A 15,275-nucleotide genomic window follows, 5' to 3' on the forward strand; every position below is an offset into this window, starting at 1 on the left:
TCCCATAAATCTGCACAGAGGCGAATTTTGGGCGGTTAAAGCTGTATACCTACACACACACACACACACACACACACACACACACACACACACACACACACACACACACACACACACACACACACAGTGGTGCTCCTGTATTGGCTGTGCTTGCATGCGGTTTGTTACAGCTTGCTGTCACAGAGCAGGCTGTCTGCTCCAAATGGCAGTTAGCATCAGGAGCTATACACGTCCCCTGTTGTGCAGTTTCTACACTCCGCCCGTGCCTTTGTCCTTTTATCTCTAAAAAGCAGATTTACTTGACAGAGATAGACCTCTGCTTGATTAGGTTTTGCAGCTAATCTAGATGTGGGGGCTTTTCCTATCATCTGATGATTATCGCTGGCTGTGATACTGCTCTCAGGTGCTGGTACAAAAAAAAACAAAAAAAAAACAGCCTGACATTTGGGACTTCCAAGTTGAGTTCCTTGCAGGCTTTCAATCTCAAAATGAGGCCAAATTGGATATGAATGTGAACATAGGTTGCTATCTGCATATGCTGCTTAGCTTCGGTTGCAATGGTAACCTCTGACTTGTTTCCTGTCTCACCAAGTCATGTAATCATGAACCGTAAAAAATGTCATAAAGATCCATTAATAATAAATACAATTCAGGTGGAGATGAAGTCAGTGTTTGCAGCACAGGGCCTCTTTCTGCCCGCTGTTCAACCAGGTTGTCTTGGAGATTAAAACATAGAAACACTGTTTGCAAGTTTTCAGTGTTTTCTGAGCTTTTTTTTTAAAACTGCAAACAGCTGCCTGCTGCACATAAAAACAACGTTATAAGAATGACAAGACTGAACTCGTACAGGAAAGTGAAGATAAACAGCTTAAACTAACTATAAAGTAATAATATCAATATCATAATATCAATTATGGCTGCTTTAAACAACCTGAAATAAAAACAGAGAAATGATCCTTGATTTGTACAGTTTGTCTTGTCCTTGGTTGAAACTATTTTCTGAGAGGAAGTGTTGAAATATCTGTCAAACGCAGCAGCGATGAGACAGAGCCGTCAATGAGCCCAACGCGAGGATTTCATCTTAACAACTATTAGGGAAAACTAGAAGGTACGATTTAGAGCATCTTTATTATGATGACATGGCTCCTATCAAAGAAGCTTATATCAGTCATAAAACCTTAATAAAATATTTAAAAAAATAAAGTCATAAGGCAAATCAATTGTTTGCAGCCTCTGTTAGCATCGTATAATGTCGTATATTGCAAAAAATAAATGATGTGAATTGAACATGAGGTCAAACTAAAATAAAGTATATATTTAACCATTTACTTTTTTGACATTCGAGATGTCCTTTAACTAGTCTATTATCTACTTTATCATTTACGACTTACATCCAGTCCTGCATGGCCTTTCACACGTTGGCAGGAATATGTTTTTGTGGGTATATCTTGAAACAGTAGCTTTATGTTGTTATCTGGCCTTTCGGAGGCTGTTGCATGTTCACGCTTGGCGTCTGTATTGGTCTGACAGCATCGTGTTGCTGTCAGGATGCAGTGACATCCTGACAGCAACACTCAGTTACCTGAAACCTCATGTGTTCATTTTGGGTTTACTCACCAACATATGAAACGCATATTACATTTCACATAAGTCAGTCCTCTGTGCATTTCCTATGATTTAGTTTATGCTTTATGGTCTGAGAGGGTTGTTGACTCCTGTTACAGTGTTGTGTGCCTGCAGGGCACAGCTGGGCTGAGGCAGGACTCACTGTGCAGCCTTCTGCGTCTTCTCTCATTAAATATGCTCAGAGGCAGATAAAACATCAGTGTGATGGACGGATGGAGGATTGATTGATACTTGATGAATGAATCACTGAAAAGTTGGATGGAAGGAAGGACACATGGTTAGATAAATGGATGGATAAATATATAGATAATGGATAGATGGATGGATGGAGGAACAGACAGACGATAAATTAGTAGTTTTATAATAGGATGAATTAATAGATGAATTTATCTATGTATGCATATATGGATATAATGATACATAGATGGATATATGGATACATATATAGATAGATAGATTGATAACATCATAATGTATGGAAGGATGAATGGATGGATGGATGGATCTATGTATAGATGGATGGATGTATAGGTAGGTAGGTAGGTAGGTAGGTAGGTAGGTAGGTAGGTAGGGCTCAGTGTGCAGCCTGCAGTCTTCTCTCATTAAATGTGCTCAGGCTTGATTTATCAAACATAATTTTAATAGACGGATAGATTGATAATTAGATGGATGGATGAGACACATACACACACACACACACACAAACACACATCATGTCATATATAGATGGATTGATAGATTCTCAGCGTGGGTCTGAGGGGTTAAACCAGGCCTATCAGTGTTGTTCATGTGTTTGGGAGCGCGCTCTTGATGGCTGTTCTGGCAACAGTTCAGCAGTCAGCAGACGAGGCTGGACAGCATGGCTGCACTGACATCCTGCTTCACCTTTCATCTCGCTTGTGGCGTTGGTGTGAACAGTACCGGACGAAGTGAGGCTCCGGTTCGACCGGCCTGAGGCAATGGAATCTGTCAAATACTAGAACGGGGATTTCTCAACAGTTTGTGGTTCGTTTTCATTTTTGAAAATCAAACTTGAACCAAACCTGCACTGTGCAGCCGGCAAGCTGTGTGTATGGTCTTCAGTGGTGGAATTTACTCAAATACATACAAGTGTAAATGCGGCCATAGACAATATTTCAGAGGACTACATAAAGCTAACGGCTATCGTTACCCGGGGGCATCATCCCCTGTTGCTTTGCCATGTCAGCACTCGGTTTGCATCAATAATTGCTGCAATAAACATATTAAATTAATAATAACCTGCTTATAGTACTGTATACATTTAGTTACAAGCACTCATAAAGATTAATAATGCTTTTAAAGAATATTATAAAGCCTTTTATAATGACTTTATTACATCAAGTATCATCATACTTCACACCATTGTCTTTGTGTATTATAATATCAGAATATAATAGTTGTAAAAGATTAGATTTTTTAAATACATCATTCATTTTCTAATCAATTCATCTAATTATTAATTACATTCTGTGAATTAATCTTGCTTTTTGCTTTAAGTAAAGTGAAACAATATATAATTTCATCTAAGCTTTACTGAAAGCAAGCAACAACAACTTAGTGTAATTTATAATCACAAAACAGTGATTATAATGCATTATTACAATCTTTGAAATTATACCAACTATAGGAATTGTAATACATTATGATCCATGCAGAATAAAGGTTTGTGATCCTTCACCCAATAGGTCATTGTAAAATAATAATAATTATTAGCATGTTTAGGAGTGCCTATGACTATGATTATACAGTGTTTAATGCAGCTTATAAGGCATTATAAATATGTTACTAATGTATTGTAGATGTACAGATGATCACATATGTAATGCTGCAGCACTGACGGGGGCTATTCCACTACATAATACTACTTTTAAAGGATCTGAGTCCTTCTTCCACCCCGGCTAACAGCTCGATGTGTGTTAAGTTACTTCATCTATAAGCTGTGTTTCTGTTGAGGGTTTAGAGATGCTCCAATTCTACAAAACATGAAGCTGCTCAGGCGGCGCATTTTCCACAAAAGCTAAGAAGATATCAGCGTCAAACAGTAAACTTTACTGGAAGTTATATAATTTAAAAAAGACAAGAAACCAATCACTCAAATTAAAGGTCAAAAACGCCTCTTCCAAAAACTGCTCCATTGCTGAAATGTCTTCCCACATATCTGCAAAAAAATCTGCCCCAGTGACAATATCAGTAATCATCTGCTCGTATATCAACCTGCTCGTACCATCAGTCGCACTCGGCTGCAGTGGTAATTGCGCTTGATAAATGTCACCTTTCGTTTGAAGAGCAATCTATTTCTCCAGATGATACTCAGCAGCCCTTGTGTTGGTGTGAGTCTTTAGGGCCGGATGCCACCAGAGGGAGCACAGCTCTCAGGGCGCTGTGTGCTCCCCGGTCCAGATGATGCTGCGGTGGTTGATGGAGATAAGCAGCGTCTGAGAGAAAGCTGTAAACCCACAGCGAACAGACGTGGACTCGAGTCCAGCTGCTCATTAAAAGGCAATATCTCTCTGGGAATAAAATATTGCATTTTGTCTTCATCAGAAAAAGTATTCTTTTCCTCAGTTTTTACTTTTTCAAACTAACTTTCATAGTCAAAACTGACACAAACGCATGTAAGTAAAAAGTTAAAAATTGCGATAATTGATAATAAAAGGGCAATATAACTTCAATAGTACATATTTGAGCAGCACAAAAGTTGAGGGATATTCTCTCAATGTATCACCTTTTGTGGAATATCACTGTGCTTGAGGCTAACATTAGATTCATACCCCACTTCCATGAACAGAAACCAATATTTGACAACTTCTGTCTGTTTTGACCTTCCTTATTCACATATTTACACATGACATAATAGCGTTTCAAGTAGGCTCTAAGGTCATGAACTCCATGAGTGTTTAGAAGAATTCAATGTATTTAAATTACATTTAAGAGAAGCGCATGCAGAAATTATTTTTACTTGAGCACGGCAATAAACATTCATGTCAAAGGGTACACTGTTCAGTAGCAGTGCAAAGTTATTTTGACAGAACATTTATTTTCTGTGGTCCAATAAAAACATATTTTTTAGCCTGTGACTCCTTGGAGACCCTGCTTTAAGTTATTTATTGAGGGAAAAAATACCAACTTTTTTGGTTCCAGCTTCCAAAATGCAAGTATTTACTGACGCTCTCTGTTTTGTATCGTTGTGAATGTACCAGTACGCGGCAGCTCTTCCTCGACTCCCCTCGGTGTCGAGTCAGGACCGGCTACAAAGAGCTGCGTTGTGAGCTTCCATCTTCAGTCCGAGAGCCCTTCGGGAGAAGAGCGCGATCCTCGGCAGGGCGGAGCATGAAGCTGAGGGAGATGGCCGTCAATCAGTGTCCAACTCCAGCAATAGGAGGAAGTAACGTGCTCATCGCTCCTCCTCTGACCTCAGCTGGCCTCACAATAGCTTCAATTACACGCGTGGGCCGGTTCCCGCTGGGTGGCGGCTGGCTCATGGGGGCTGTTAGATCCGTGGGCAATATTCATCGGCTCCCAGGGCTCGGGACGTGGAGAGGGCGCGATAAGGTTTATCACTCCCCCGATACGTCCTGGGGAATATACGCAGCGTTCAGGCGCAACGGGCGAGGCCTTTAATGAACCCGGAGGGGGGAGCGGGTCAAGGCGGGGAGAACCGCATATCCCCCGAAGGAAGAAGGCATCAAACCCCTTATCTCGACCGTACCTCGAAATATTTCTTGACTTTTCTTCTCGGTTTCCAATCGGCGCCCATCTGAGACCTGAATCTGTTGAATAAAAATGTAGGTCACATAGTAAACTGTTAAGTTTCCATGAGGATAAACAAGATAATGGGATCCGTTCTGCCGACTGAATCAGCAGAACAGTGTAGCTGGCGGCAAAGTCTGTTGCCACAGCTGTTTTTTTTATTCTTCTTATTTTCAAGGAAACATAAAGCGCTGTACTTTCCTAATAATCAGCTCGGGCTGATGCGGGATTTTGAAACGTGTTCTACAAACAGGGCGAGGATGTGCACGTATGAGTGTGAGGAAGAATGACGTTATAATTCTGGTATACATTGGGAGAGGCTAGGTTATAAAATCAAATTAGATATAAGGAACCATTTCATTTCTACTGTTTCAAGAACACACTCACAATCATTTCCATATTCAGACTTTTTCTTGACGTAGAGCTCTCCCTAACGAGCCATTTCATCGGCCCAGCTGGTGTTTGGATGAAGGGTAGCTGTGGGACTAGTTTCTGGGCCTTGTGTGTATGTGTGTGTGTGGGGGGGGGGGGGTTGTTTTCCTCACACATGAAAAATATGTGCAAAATATCTTATCTAACTATGGAGCAAGAACTCTCGAACCGTTCATCCGATGTCATGCTCGGTTGAAGTTGGCGTGATTTGGGTTGTTTTGCGTTTGTACGAACACGGTCTTTCATAAGATACCCAGCCGCTGCTGACCAAATTGCCCCAACTAAGATCTATTTTTCAGCGAGTCATATTTGCCACGTGTAAGTAGGGTTTGTTTTTTGAAAAGTTGTCTTTAGTTTTTGAATTATCAACCAATGTCGTTGACCTACGACATCTCGGGAAAATATTCAAGCCAAATTATGTTTGGAGTGAAGCGGTCGAGCTGCTTACAGTAAATGGTAAATGGACTGTACTTGTGTAGCGCTTTTCTAGTTTTCCAAGCACTCAAAGGTCTTTAACTCTACTTGTCACCCATTCATACACTGATGGTAGGAGCTACCATGCAAGGTGCCACCTGCCCATCAGGACTGACTAACATTCATACAACATTCACTCACCGTAGGCACAGCTACGGGAGCAATTCGGGGTGAAGTGTTTTGCACAAGGACACGTTGTCGTGGACTAGCGGAGCCGTGGATTGAACAGCCGATCCTCTGACTGAAAGACGACCCCGCTCTATCGCTGTGCCACAGTCGCTCCAGTGCTGCCAATGGTCCGACCACAGAACCTTCCCTGAACCACGTAGACCTGGAAAGAAGAAACAGAAATGTCGAAAGAGAAGAAAAAAAAAACCTCTTCCATGAAAGTTTTTTGGAAAACTATTGGAAGCTCGAGCCAACAAAAGGGTTTTTGTCATAATAAATGGTAATAATAAACACATTTTTAAGTTGGCACGTACTGGAATTTTCCATAAAATGTACAGACATCTGACATCCTGCAGTAACTGGCTGAACTACACATTAACAAAAATTGATTACGCATCTTGGGAGTCGTTATCTTTATTACAAAATGAATAGGACAGTCATAGTGCTGGTTGTTAGTCCGTGGCCTCGCTGGAGGTAATGATTCGCTGACCTAAGACGGTCAAAGCCTGTGAATTAAAGCCGAGCTCAGCTGGACTGAAGGGCTTGTCCTCCCCCAGGTGCCAAATGAATTCTGCAGTTATTAACATAACATTTCCCTCTAGCTCATTTAGCCGCAGCCCGCAGCTGGTTACAGGAAGAGCTGCACCTGGTCCAGCCAACAAAAACAGCTCCTTTACTGTCATGATATGTCAAGCAATGAGAAAGCAGGGATTGTATCATCGTCTTCTCTGGCTGAATTAGTGAAGTAGCAGTTATTAATGCCCATTTCAAATGAGATTTCCTTTGTCTACCCTTGTAAAAGAAAGAGGTGATCGGGCACGGTGGACGTCTCAATCCTCGGGCCCCAGAGAAAGCGCATGATGGATGGCCTTCCATTTGGCTCCACCGTCTGCTCAATAATGGGCTGCCGGCCTCCCCTGAGCGCCTGGGATGCTCCCGTAATGGCTGTTAGTGAGACAAAGGGAAGTGTTTACACTCGTCCTTAATAAGGCAAGAGGAACATGTGTGGCCCAGTCCATAATACGTCCCCTCGTTACGCTAAATGAATGAGAAATTACTTTTACTGCAGTATAAATTCGACCGCTCAGTTTAGACGACAGATTTACAACATTAACTTACGTGTGTTGAGCAAGAAAAGCGCTCACTTTTTAAAAGGAATATCGTTAAGTGTTGTGTCCCAGCTTCAGTCTTGATGTCATTTCAGAAAGGAGTTTGATTCAGCCTGTGAAACAGTTGCATCGGCTGTGACTCAGAAGCAGCTTTCCAAAATGTAAATGATGTCATTGGCGTGATCTCAGTTTGGACTTAGAGAGTAGACATTTTAATCAGATAGATATTCATCAATTGTGAGCATGAAGTTTGAAATTGCATTATGGGAAATGTAGGATCTGGTGTTTTCAAGGCTTGGTCTATAGACTAGATGTGGCCTGCATAGGCCAACAGAGAGATATGAACAAAGTATGCAATGGCTATATGGCTATAAATAAACAATATTAAAGTGTATTCAGTTCTTTTTGCCTTTCAGCTGCTTTCAGTGTACTGCTGGTTATGAAATACAACACTGTGACTCAGTGGTGAGCAGAATCGTCTTTCAATCAGGGGATTGGTGGTTCGATCCCCGGCGCCGCGAGCCCATGTCGATGTGTCCTTGAGCAAGACACTTAAGCACTTAGGACACTCAGCTGCGCCTACGATGTATGAATGTGTATGAATGGTTGCTGATGTGGCACCTTGCATTGTGGCTCCTCCCATCAGTGTGTGAATGGGTGAATGATGTCATGTTTTCATGTAGTGTTAAAGGGCTTTGAGTGGTCGGAAAACTAAAAAAGCGCTATACAAGTACAGGACCATTTACATTTTAGCTGACATGGTAGTCATAAATCCCTCTCTCTCTATTTTATATTCCTGTTAAGAGATCTCCTTGAAACAATTGTATCTCTTCAAGTTTTTCACCCCAAAAATGTTTTTTACAAAAGGATTTTTGTACACATCATAATAACGGTATACGTAAACACCCAACACAGTTTTTTTTACTTAACAAAGCAGCTTCTGTGATCCCATTACAAGATGGTGTCTTGTTTCTTTCTGTGTTCTTTTTTCCAGAGCCTCAGTTCGTTGTAAGTTGACAAAACAGCCCAAAAAAAGATGTCTTAAACGGAATACATTTTCCGCCTTTTATTTAAAAAGCTTTTGATTACTATATCTCCGACGTGTAAATAGTTCTACAAGCTCTCTTTGACAGATCTCTTGGCAACATCACTTAAAGATTAAATCCATTACTATATTGTAGTGACAGCGATGACAACTTTCGCCGACAACCCAGATTAGTTAGTTGTTTTTTTAAAATCCATCTCTTTGTAAATCCCTCAACTTTCTGGAAGTGAGGCACTACATCACTGGAGAGCCCCTTAAACATTAAACCGAGCTGTGCGGCCCATGTTCGTTAATTGCAGGATCCCGTTCTAGTATTTAGTTGACTTTAATTAATGGAACGCTCCATTAGATACACAAGTGTAGGCCTTCAATCAACTGGTTCAGCCTTGTAGCGTGCAGGATGAGATGGGATTGTGCGTTTCGGTCTGCAGCACCGCCCCACTGTCAAAGTTTCCTCTGGCGTTCTTATGACTCGCAGCTTTTTGACACAGCGCCGCCTGTTCTCAGTTCAAAGCCGCGCGTTGGGGCTGAATAATTGCCGTATCGCTGGGCCCGCTCAGTGGCGCTGCGAGCGCCGGTATCGCATCCAGTCTGGTCTTCTTTTTTTTTTTTTTTTTTTTAAACGTTTCTGCCAGAGCCCAACCGCCAGCTGAATCATCACGGAGGAGAGCAGCGACGCCCATCCAAACAGTGATATCTGCATTAAGCAGAGAGCGACCGCGGCACTCTCTGCTGCGATTGAGTTTGTTTGGCTTTTTAAAGCATCGGCAAAGTTTAAAAATTCACTGACGCATTCCAGCTGAATGAATATCACAAGCGTTGTATCCCTTTGCAGAACAATACAAAGTCCCGAGGTGTCGTTTCTTTTCCTTTTTTTAAAGTGTAAAACCTTTGTGTTAAAGCTAGTATGATTTTTTTTTTACACAGATTTGTACTGAGGGTGAGCATATGTAATCATCAAGTATTGATGACCTGTGTTTCTACTTTCATCATTAATTAATTCATACATCTGTACTCATCTTCACAATGAGTTTGTGTTGATGGGGCATGTTTTATTTCTTCCTTGAAACCCAGGCTGTCAACCATGTGTGAAATTGTTAAGGCTAGGTTGCATAAACAAGGATTCATTGAATATAATCTAAATTTTAATCCTTTACAGCCATTAGTACTCTAGATGTTGTATTGCTATCTTTGTGTTGGTTGTTCATAGTTTTGGTTGCCAGCCTTATGAACAAAATCTGCAGCTGCTGTCGTGTTTTTAACAGATCCATCAAAGATGACTTAATTGCGCTGAGACAGATGATTTTCTTTTCACATACAGGTAAAAAGTGGGTGCTTGTGTTCCGTTTTATTTTTGTCCCTGTTTTTTGTCCCTGTTTTAAAACATGGTTTCCAGTGATGGCAACAAAAGGCCAAGACTTACTGTCAAGCCCTGAAAACTAATCGCTGGTTAGTAAGTCCAGGTTTATGGATGAAAACCAAAATGAATTAGTTTAAATCATGGAAACGCTGACTTACCTAAATTGAAATTGATACACTTACATACGGTGACTGTAAAATTGTGAAATATGTTACATTCTCAGCTAAGGATTTGTGCATTTTGTTAGCCCAACATTACTCATGATCTCGAAACCTCCTGTTTTTACTTCCCCGTACCATTCTTCTCGAAAAAGGCAACCATTTAAAACATTTAAAACCGGAAATGCTCCCCCCAAGAAAACTTTTAAAGGGAGAAAAAAGGAAGAACCCTTCGGAAAAAACAACAAAGGCGGATCCCTCTCGCCAGATTGACAAAAGTACCTCAGACAACTAGACAATTCAATTAATGAGTAGTAGCCATGATAAAAAAGCTACAACTACCAAAAATAACATTGTATAATATATCTATATCTATATATATCTATATCTATATCTATATCTATATATATATATATATATATATATATATATATATATATAAATAACACTTGCAAGTGATTGCTCTACACCAACATTCGGATCACAGTGTCGATTTGTTCCCCCCCTCTGACCCTGAACCCTCCTCCCCAACCAATCAGCTCGAGTCACATCAAGGGGTCCATCAGTGTCTGCTATCGCTTGTGTTCAAGGTTGTCCTGACAACCAGCCGTGGCTTTATGTGCACATGTGTGAGGCTGGGCCCTCACGAGAGCCAGCTTCGCCCCTCTTCGCACCATGTGCTGCTGCTGATTAGCTGGCAAGAGGCTGCTCAGCATCTGATAAAGCTCTAATTGAGGCGGCCACCAAGGGAGGCCTTTGTGTGCTTTTTTGTTGGCCCCGGCAAGGCACCGCGGAGTCAGACCTTGTCACAGTGGCCGCTTAGACAATAGGAGCAGCTGTAGCACAACTCTGAGGAACTCTGATGATTGGGGACGGGGACGTCCTCTGCTGTTGACTGACTGGGGAAGAAGGGACAAGGAGGGAGGGTTTTGTACAAGAAAGAGGGTTGTTTTTGGGACAAACCTTTCTTTTCTTTCTTTTTTCTTTTTGACCCAACAACTACTGGAGAAGCTGTGGTGTCCAGTAGCTGACGTCTATATCAAGTCACCAGAGGAGTTTTTTTGTGTGGACACAGGGACAAGACAGGACTGCACTGCTCTGCATTAACAAAGGGAGCAGAGGGATGCAGGTTCAACCCCCTCCGTGTGGCCCAGATACACACAGGCAGATGCTGAGATGGGACTGTACCATGTGGGGTGTCAGTGCTGTTGCCTGACAGACTAAACTGTGCTTTGCTCTTCTGAATGTAACACATTATTTTAGAAGCCATCTATGGACCCTTGTGCCGCGCAATGACATTTTTAATCTGAGCCTTTGTTACCCGCAGACAAAATGCTGAAGTTCAAATCTTTTTGTTTGGATTACTGGCAGTTCCTCTGTCTCCAGCCTCTGCACGGCTTCTACAAAAGGTGAGATAATGTTTGTTGATTACAAAGTGTTGTCTCTTCTGTAGTCGGAGACAAAAGACACACATCGCTAAGACTTGGTTCCAATTTGTGTGGCCCTCTCTCTGAACAAACTTCTCCTGCTCTTCTTGTGTTGTAAAAGTGTCACGATTGACCCAAACCCATGCTTTGTTTTTGTTTTCTTACTCCGCATCGAGAGGGGCTGAAACGAGGCTCGCAGCCAACGCGTGGCTGCGAGGTCAACTGGTCTGAATGGAAGCTATTGTCATGGTTTGCCCCCCCGACAAGCTCCAGATTAGTACTCGTCCTATTGTGCGTGTGGTCCCACTCATTGTTATTGGCTGAGCAGCACGAGGCGACGCGTGCTCTGTTGTCCACTGTTTCAGCGACGGAGCATCCACAGTCTGGGGTCAAGTGTTTTTGCCCTATACCTTAAGTTTGCGCGACGGATCCCAATGCTCACTTCTTATACATGTTTGAGTGAATGGGAAGAATGTGATGCGTTCGTACCAATACACTGACGATTATCTTCAATTTAAAAGGGGACCTTCACAGAATGTAAATGTCAAAGATATGCAGTTTAGGAGCTTTGTCAAGTCTGAAAAATAAATCCCCATCAAGGTTAGTCTGCATTACGAAATCGGAACATCAATTGAAACATCTTGGTGTTTACCAGACAGGCAGGGTCAAACAAAAGATGCAATTAAGTTGCATTATGGGAACGACGTGCCTAAATAGGCTACGGCCATTTTTTTGGCAGTTCTAGTAAGAGTATCCATGTGCTAGTTGTTCACAGTCTGATTAACAACTTGAGACACAAGGAGGCAGTTAAGAAGCTAATTTGAAGCTACCTTGAAGAATCTTGCCCCATTGTCGATAGTATCTTTTTAGAGATAAAGTCTGAATATCATGGCTCCGGCTGTTGTGATTTTGACTGTTCTATATGGATTTACCTATGTCTCAGGAACTACTACATTGATGTAGTAGTGTGTGAGCTCGGATTCATTATGATTCATTCAAATCTTTGTCTTATGCACAATGTGTAAAATGTCCACATTATGGTATTTGCCATGTACAGTTACACTCTGAGTCTTCTTATCTTATTGAGATAACATTACAAGACTCAACAAGGACTTCTGCACTACTCTACATCATTACTTGTCACTGGCATATTATCTCTATGTAATAAAGGTGAAGCCATGTGAGTCATCTGAATAGTATGTGGATTTCTCTTTCTTTTTTCTGTTTTGGTTCAGTCTGTTCCCATGTCATCGCTAGCTTGGTAGGCTATGCTGTCTCGGTAGGCTATGCTATCTTGGTAGGCTGTGCTATTTAGGTAGCCCATGCTAGCCAGGTAACTTATGCTAGCCAGGTAGCTTATGCTATTTTATCAGCAGCCTGCAGCAGGCGTGCAGAACAAGGGGATGGGGGCAAAGCTCACGATATATTGTTCTGCTAATTTCCACGACCCGCAAGCTGAAGTGGCAAAAGGGATTAGCTAGCTGAAAGATTATAATGGTTGCATTTATTGTATGTTTTATAGGAACTGAAAAGATGGGGATTCCAATATTAAACACACAACATAGGATAACAGAAAACTGTAACAACTTGAAGGCTTAACTCAAAGCTGCTATAATACAGCTGGAAAACATCCACATCAACTGAAAGCTATTTTTATACTTCTGTGTCAAGACATTTAAATGGGTTTTGCAGTGAATGACTACAAAGCCACTAAGTAAGTGATACACTCAGCTTGAAAGCTAATTTTAGCAGTTTTTTCCTAGCTTTGGTCAGGTCTCATTTTCTCTACGTAATGGGAAAGACACCCGTGGGGTCAGTTGAAGTGAACTTTTCGGTCTGGCTCAGAGTATGGTAATCAAAAAGGTGAATATGCGATGCGGAGAGGAGTGGATTGTCACACACCTCTGAGCTATATTTATTCATGAGTCCACCAATCCCTACCCCCACCACCCTCTCTTCCACACAGCCTTGTCTCTAGAGAGGGGTACCCCTCACCCCACAGACACGGCTTAATGCTTGTGTGTTTTCCATTTAAATACCGGGCGGTAATTGGACGGTCGGGACCCGTTTCATTCAGCTTGAGGATGAGCCAAACCTTTATGCTGCTTTGGAGTGCGGCGGGACTGGAAAGTGTTCATTTTGCTTTTGGGGTTACATGATTAGATTTTTTTTAGAGCCTGTAATCAGCTTCATCCCCATGCTTGTGCACTAAGGACAGACCTGCTCATAATTGTGTTTGGTCTCTTCATCTGGAAAATCAGCAGCAATCAACTTCTTGCTTTTTCTTTTCAACAGAAAGGGCCAGTTAACATAAACAACACAAGTGTCACTTTTCTCTCGGGTTGTCTTTTGGGGATGTTGTAGCTTATTTAAATAGGAAGAGATAATGTGCACTGGACAAATGTTTCTGTAATATTGGATTGCTGCCGCTGATAGCGTGACATGTGCACCATTTGTAAACGCTACCTGCCCTGTCTCAAGGTCCGATGCACAAAAGATATTTCACGAATGATTTTTCAGCGCAAACACGTCAATGAAGCTTTGTAGCTGTGACATGCCCTTTTTATTTGCGTCTTATTGTATGTGGCTAAGTATAAATTAACTTTCCTTTTATTATACTAATATATGCCTCTGCGCAGGGTGGGTGAAATAATACATGATTATTGGAGGAAATATGAATTGCAATCTTTTATTTCAACAGTTCTTGGAGTTAATTAAATTATCGCAGAAAACGATAAGTGTGTCTCCCGAACAAGAGAGACTGACAGCATCGTCACTTCATTGATTATTTAAATCACGTTATTTTTTTCCACCTCTCATTTATTTTCAAAAAGGTCATGTGGGGGGTCTTTATTCATTCATTTTTCATGACATCTTCATCTTCCGCACCATACTTAAGTCCAGCAACACAGACCCACTAGCATGGCGGTCGACTCTTAGTCCAGTTGTCTGCACAGCCCTCCGGTGTTGAAACAATCATGGTCAAATGCAATTTTGGCCCTAAATGTGCCTCATTGTCTCTCTCGATGTATATTCATTTTCACCATCGATGGCAACTCAACTTTTATTTCACTTTTTTTGCTTCAAAAAATATTTGGTATACTTTATAATCCTCTTAACTTGAAGACCACAAACGGCAGCCGAGAACACATACAATAAGGCAGTCTCGAGGGTTTTTACTATTTAAACACACCACTGCTTCCACTTCAGATATAAATCCAAATGCAGATATTTTTATGACATGAACAGATACATCCATAGTATCCAACCATCCATTCAGATTGCTATTATCCAGAATTAGTTATAGAGGTGTGTGGAGTTCTGTTAATTGGAAGTACTGCGATATAGTTCTGAAAAAAACCCGTTGAAGTCTGTGGATAATCCACTGTGGTGAACAGTTTATGGAACGAGATGTTACTGTTGGTAATATTGTAATTTTACAGTATGAAGATCACCGCAAACAACTTTCCGTCCACCTCCCATTGTAATGAGGCAGACTTGCAGCAGATTATCTCAGAATCAAAGCAAATGAAGCCAAATCAATGTCTTACTGGCCGCTTTTGTTTTGTTATATTAGTAATTTAGGTGAATCGACCCTGTAATAGTGTCTTTTGTGATTTCCTTCGCAGTTGCACATCTCATCCTCTCGCCTCGAGTAGATCAATGACCCCCTTGGTAATGTGTCGACCCCACACTGTTTGTCTG

General features: G+C 41.5%; 1 protein-coding gene across 1 annotated transcript in view; it reads left to right on the plus strand.

Annotated features, from left to right (window-relative positions):
- iqsec1b (IQ motif and Sec7 domain ArfGEF 1b) overlaps nucleotides 1-15,275 on the plus strand; it is a 181,351-nt gene that overhangs the window by 107,327 nt on the left and 58,749 nt on the right. The window lies entirely within an intron of this gene.

Source organism: Clinocottus analis, unplaced genomic scaffold (genome assembly GCF_023055335.1).
Source record: "Clinocottus analis isolate CAN_PGR_092001 unplaced genomic scaffold, fCliAna1.0.p SCAF_3, whole genome shotgun sequence".
In the NCBI taxonomy this organism is placed as follows: Eukaryota; Metazoa; Chordata; class Actinopteri; order Perciformes; family Cottidae; genus Clinocottus; species Clinocottus analis.